Raw genomic sequence first — 6,631 nt, 5'->3', positions numbered from 1 at the left:
CGAGCTGAGGTGACTTCCACCTAGGATCCAGCTGAGACTTCCGATCAAAGTTCCTCACTAGAACTAAATCCCCTGGAAGTACGTCATGGGGTTTCACCTCGGTGTTGTCGGGAAAGGCTGCAGCTACCTGTGAACGACAAGATTGTAGTGCAGACATCAAGGAAGCCAAGTAATCTGTCAGCATATTACAGTCAATATCAGTTATTTTGCGTGGTATAGGCGTCCCCCACATATTTGGTGGTCTACCGAAGATCACCTCATACGGGGATAGCCCTGTTCGAGAGTGCACTACCATTCTCATGTAAAAGAGTGCAACGGGTAAGGCTACTACCCAGTCGACACCTTTCTCTCTACAAATTTTGGACAATCTAATTTTCAGGGTCTGGTTATGTCTTTCCACAAGACCTGCTGCCTCGGGGTGTCGGACACAGTGAAACTTCCACTGATAACCTAACAAGAGTGAAACGTGTTTCATTAATTCGGATGAGAACGGCTGGCCGTTATCTGAGTAGACAACACGTGGTAAACCGTACCGTGGGAAGAATTCTCGAACTAACTGTTTGGCAGTAGTCGGGGCAGTGTAATCTGAAACCGGGTATGCCTCTGTCCAACGGGAAAGAGCACAGACAACTACAAGAACATATTTGAATCCTCGACATCGTTCCATCTGGATATAATCCATCTGGAGGACTTCAAAAGGGTGATCAGGAGGCTGAAATCCACCCTGTTCTACGGGAATGCTTTTACCTGGGTTAAACTGACAACAGATCATACAGGTACGGACTTTTTGTTTAGCTGCTGCTCGTAAATGTTTGTTGAACCAAATGTGTTGGATGCTGTCTAGCATAGCTTTTTCTCCTAGATGTGCTGGACTATGTACAGTGTTAATAACGACTTGGACCATTGAATCAGGAAGGAACCACACAGATTTTTCCTTCGTCATCCATCCTTGATCCGTTTGGATCCCTCCTAATTCAGTCCATTTCTTTATTTCGTCTGGTGTAGCATGTGTCTGTATGTCGATTACGTCAAGAGCGGGATCCTTAACCGTCATGCAATATGTTGGTGTCGGGACTATTGTCTTTGTCATGTCGGATGTTTGAGTTTGAGCAGTCTGTTTAGCTGTTCTGTCAGCTAGATCATTGCCTTCAGAAATGATATCAGTAACTTTCGTATGAGCTTTACATTTCATAATTGATATTGCAGTGGGTAGATGTATTGCATCTAATAAGGCATGAATAAGGGGTCCGTGCTGAATGTGGGCACCGTGAGAAGTTAAATAACCTCTCTCTCGCCACAGCACGCCGAAGTCATGTACAACTCCGAATGCATAACGTGAATCAGTGTATATGTTGACTTTTTTATTTGTGGCTTGAATACAGGCTTGTGTCAGAGCGATGAGCTCTGCTGCTTGAGCGGACAAGGTATTTATGCAATTTGTTTCAATGATTTCAGTGTCTGTTGTGACTGCGTAAGCGGCCACTAGCTCTCCTGTACTTGTTCTCATACATGAACCATCTACATACAACGTCAGGTCTGGGTCTGACAATGGGACGTCTGTCAAATCTTGTCTGGGTTTCGTCGTGATAGTGATAACTTCAATACAATCATGTGCAAGTGGGTCTGTTCCATTTATAGGTAACAGTGTGGCAGGATTCAATGTACTACAACGTCTGATTTCTATATGTGGCTGAAACAATGTTAATTCGTAACCAGTGAGTCGTGCTATAGTCAAGTGTTGTGTTTGTGTGCGGTTCAAGAGAACCTCTACTGCATGTGGTACTTGTACTGTCAATGGATGTCCTAATACTATGGCATCGCTTTGTCTGATTGCTAAAGCTGTTGCTGCCACTGATTTCAGGCACGCAGGCAAAGCCTGAGCTACGGGATCTAATGTACTAGAAAAATAAGCACATGGTTTGTGTGATCCTGCTTGTTCCTGTGTGAGTACTGACAAGGCAGTACCTTCGCGTTCTGTAACGAAGAGTGTAAACTGTTTATTGTAACATGGTGTTGCTAAAACAGGTGCTTGGCATAAGGCTTTCTTTAGGCTTTCAAAAGCTTGTGTATGTTCCTGAGTCCAAGGGAGAACAGTCGATGTGGCTGCCTCCTGTGTTGTCAATTGAATGAGTGGTTTTGCTAGAAATGCATACTGAGGGATCCACTGCCTACAATATGAAGTGAGGCCTATGAAAGCCCGCACCTCCTTTTGTGTCTTGGGTATCGGCATATTTGCAATTAGCTGGATGCGATCTGGTGTAAGCTGCCTTCCCTCCTTGGACAGCGAGTGACCAAGGTAAACAACTCGCTGGACACAGAATTGCAGCTTAGAAGGGGACACCTTGTGCCCCTTTTCGGCCAAAAATTGTAATACCGTCAGTGAGGCTTTTTCACATTCAGGTTCGCTCCTAGCGGTGATCAGCAGATCATCGACATATTGAAGCAGGGCTGTGTTGACTGGCATGTGGATACTGTCGAGTTCTCGTTTCAGTGCTTGACTATAAATGCTGGGGCTTTCTGTAAATCCTTGAGGTGCGCGTGTGAATTTAAAGCTTCGTCCATTTAAACTAAATCCGAACAAGTATTGGCTTTCCGGATCTATTGGGACGCTGAAAAAGGCATTTTTGAGATCAATTACAGTAAAGAATGTTGCTTCGGAATCAATGGCTGTCAGTAATGAAGAAATGTCTGGGACTACGGGGTATTGTGGTACTATGCATTTATTTAATTCGCGCAGATCAATAACCAATCGATATACTGGCGGGGCTGTTGGATCGGTTCGTTTAAGAATCGGAATTATCGGTGAATTGCATACATTGGAGTCAGTTTCCACAACCACTCCTTGGGTAATAAGCTCGTCAATGATTTGTAGTAAAGCCACTACAGCATCTGGGGGTAACTTGTATTGTCGCATTCGTGGAAGTACCACTCCTGCCTTTAGTGTGACTCGATATGGTGTAATGTTCATGCAACCAACATCTGTAGGGCCTTGTGCCCATAAATGTGTCGGTAAAGTCTGTAGTCGGTGATCCATGTCTCGGGACACGTAGTGCCCTTTGAAATCACGTAAAAATAATCTTACTCCTTCCGGAGAACAACATATAATAGCTCCTAGAGCTTTCAAAGTTTTTATACCTAACAAGTTTTCTGGACATGATTTAGTAAGTAATAAATCTGTAGTTCGTGTCAAGGGACCGATCGTAAGTGGAAGAGGCTGTGATACTTCATTAATGATGGGTTTTCCTGAAAAACCAAGGGAAATATTCTGTGCGCCTGAGAGGGGTGCCCCTGGAACTTCACTACGTTTTATTGTTGTTCGGCTTGCCCCGTATCAAGTAAGAATTTTCTATCTTGGCCTAATAGTTCACTGTGTACATAAGGTCCTTCTTGATCTACAGGGACCTCAATAAGGGGTAAGCCAACTTCCCTCTCTAGGCTGTTTCATGAGTATCGTTGATAATCAGGATAGTCATACTGTGCGGTCTGATACATCTGTCGGGTCGTTGTTTGTGTGGCAGCAATAGGCTGCGATGGCGGAGCTGGCATAGACTGTTGCGGAACTGGCATGGCCTGTGCATGCTGCGGAGCTCCTGGTTGGTTCTGATCCTGTCTAATTGGTCGTGGTCTTTCTTTTGCGTTACCTATGGCAATATTGTGTTTTAAAACTGGACAATCGTGTACATAATGACCTGGCTGTTTACAATAGTTGCACGTCCCTTTAACAGGTCCTATTGAAACACTGGACTGTGTTATACCCTTCTTATGACCGTCAACTGGCACTGTCTGGGAAACTAGCATTTTCATTTTCGTGTCTTTCATGCGTCTGTGTTCATGTTCTTGTTCTTCTCTAATTCTATTGTGATGGTACTGTAGCATTTGTAACATTTGTGACGGAGTGTTACCTTGCCAGGTACTCTCGAACTTCAATACTCTATTCTTAACTTGGGGCAAGGCATTTTCAACTACCTTTGTCACAAACAGATGTGGATACGACTCGCTACTTGCTTTTATTCCACTATTTATACCAAAACATTTCTCAAATCGGGAGTAGAAATCACTAGTGTCTTCATCTGATTTCTGTTTACAGGCTGAGATTGCACCCCAGTCTTCCTTTTTCGTAGTTAATAAACGTGGCAATACCTGTACTAGTAGACCTGGTAGTGCTTTGATCTTGTCCCCGAGTCCCGAACCTGGACCTCGAGCTTTTTCTTCGTTTTCTAATGCTGTCCAATCTATCTTCTGGTCTCCCACCTCCCAATCCTTTTCCTTGAGTTTTTCGTATATGCCCGCAGGCATTAATACCTTCAATATTGTCATAATGTCGGGATAGGTATACTCTCCCATGAGCAACATGTCTTTAATTTCACGATGGAAACCTGCTGGGTCTTTATCATGACTGGGTACCACTTTCTTCATTTCTAATAGTTCTATTTTAGATATGGGTGTGTATACAAACACACGTTTAAACTCATTGTCATCACCCTTTATCGGGTGCACTTCGCGTAAGGGATTCTGTCTATCCATGTAATACGTCGTTCTTTCCTTGATGGGCAATGAGACATGTTCAGGACATACAAAAAGAATGTACTGCCTTCTAGATTCTAGTATTTCTCTAATTAACTTAGTACCGGACCCTCTCCATTTATTCGTGAGTAATTCAGTCAATATATCAGGTAAGGGACCAGGATCGGAGTGTTGGCCTTTATATAATATAAGGAGTTGTTGAATCATGTAGATACCAGCTAAACGCTGTTCATCTGGGGCGAGGTTCAAAAACGTATGTACTAGTGTATCATCACCATATTTTCCAGGACTATCAACCCAGTGAACGGCTGACCTGGCTAATTCTTGTTCGTCCATAGAATCGAGTATATGATAACCCCTTCGTTCTCGGAGTAATTTGTCAGCGGCTTGGAACGAATGTTCGGGGGACCTTAAATTTATTATAGGAGTTTGGAATTTTCTGTTATTATCTGGACGTATCGGACATATCGGATCAGTAAAGCATCTAGTATCATTACAAGATCTTCCTCTACCTACATAGGCCATAGTTTCTAACTGTCCTGTGGGCAGTTCTAATTCTTCCTCGTCCTCGTTTTGTTCTGGTTCGTCTACTGCTAGTCTTTCCTCGTGTATTCGTTCTATTTCTTTGCGGATCTTTCGGCTCATAGCCACTATGCATGATCGTTTATCATGTCTCCCCTCTGATATATTCTTACCCCATGTGGTAAGAATTTGCATTTCTTCCGTATTTACCCCTGGTTGATCTTGATTTCTGATCACACAGTTTATGAGAAAACGTAACAGTTCCCCCTGTATTTCCACCTTTTGGTACTCCATGGCTCTGTTAATACTCTCAGGGTCTCGCCCTGATTGAACAAAATGATATATATTTTCTAAATGTGCAGTCATTCCTGGTAGCTTCCCTAAATATATTGCAGCTCGTCGGATACGTAATGATGCCAGCATCATTTCGTCCCCTTTTCCGGGCACAGGGTCATATCTACAGTCTATTAGAAGTTCCTTGAGCGTGCTGGGAGTTACTAGTTTGGGCGTACGTTGGTGGGCTATTTCTTGAAAGGAAAGTTTATTTGTTCTGGGTGGCGTAGAAAAAATGCTTGATGTACCTCCGGCAGCACCACCTGGGGTGCCGGATGTGAAAGGATTCGTTGAACGGGACATAGCAACCATAGGTGTGGATGCGGATGTAGAAACAGATGTGCTTGCCGGAACTTGTGTCGGAGTGTGCTGTTGTAGAGGCACAGACGAAGGAGGGTCTTGGCGTTGAACCCCCTCGGCAGACGGTCTATGTGGCGCAGCATTAGCATACTCGGGAGCTGCGTCGTCTAAATAAGAGGAAAGAAAAACATCTTCTGCGGTTCTGGGATGCCCTTTGGGATGTGCTTTTATCGGAAACAATGGGGGTGGCAAGTCTTTTGGTATCTCCGGGGTAGCCTTAGGTAGTCCTTCGGCCAGAAGAGGATACATACCACTCACAAGGGCATTTCTTTGTCTGTCTGTTTGTTCTGACTTTACTCGAGTACCTTCTTCAATTAATACACCTTCTCGAACTTTATTTGAATTCTCCTTACTCTTCTCTTCCTGTCTACGTGCTTTTTCTGTACGTCTATATGATTCTTTACGCCATAATTCAATGGCGTCTTTCTGTGATTGTCTAGCTTTCCTTTTCCATAATTCTTCCTCTACTTTCACAATGCAATCTGCATCCCAGGTCCCAGCTGCGGGCCACCTCTGACTTTCTGGTAATTCCTTGGTGTAGTCTACCCATAGATCAAGAAATAATATGGCGTCTAGGCCATGTTTATGATACATGAAGTACCCTGGAGTGTCCCTAGGAGGAATGGGAACAGCTTCTTCGAGTACCCCTTTTCTAGTTGTGATCTGTCTTAATTTCGAAAAGAGCGGCATATTGAGAACTGATCTGATCTGATACCTAATTTTGAACACGTTTAATACCATAAAACACAATAATGAACAGTCATTCACACCACAATATACAGAACGTATTTAAAACATTTTAGCATTTAACATTTACTGAATAGACAATGATGGCCAATTAGGGAGCTAGTCCCTAAGCATAATACTCGATACTAACTAGGTAATTCTGAAT

The sequence above is a fragment of the Triturus cristatus genome, chromosome 1_1, assembly GCF_964204655.1.
Source record: "Triturus cristatus chromosome 1_1, aTriCri1.1, whole genome shotgun sequence".
In the NCBI taxonomy this organism is placed as follows: Eukaryota; Metazoa; Chordata; class Amphibia; order Caudata; family Salamandridae; genus Triturus; species Triturus cristatus.
Note: the sequence above shows the minus strand (reverse complement) of the source record.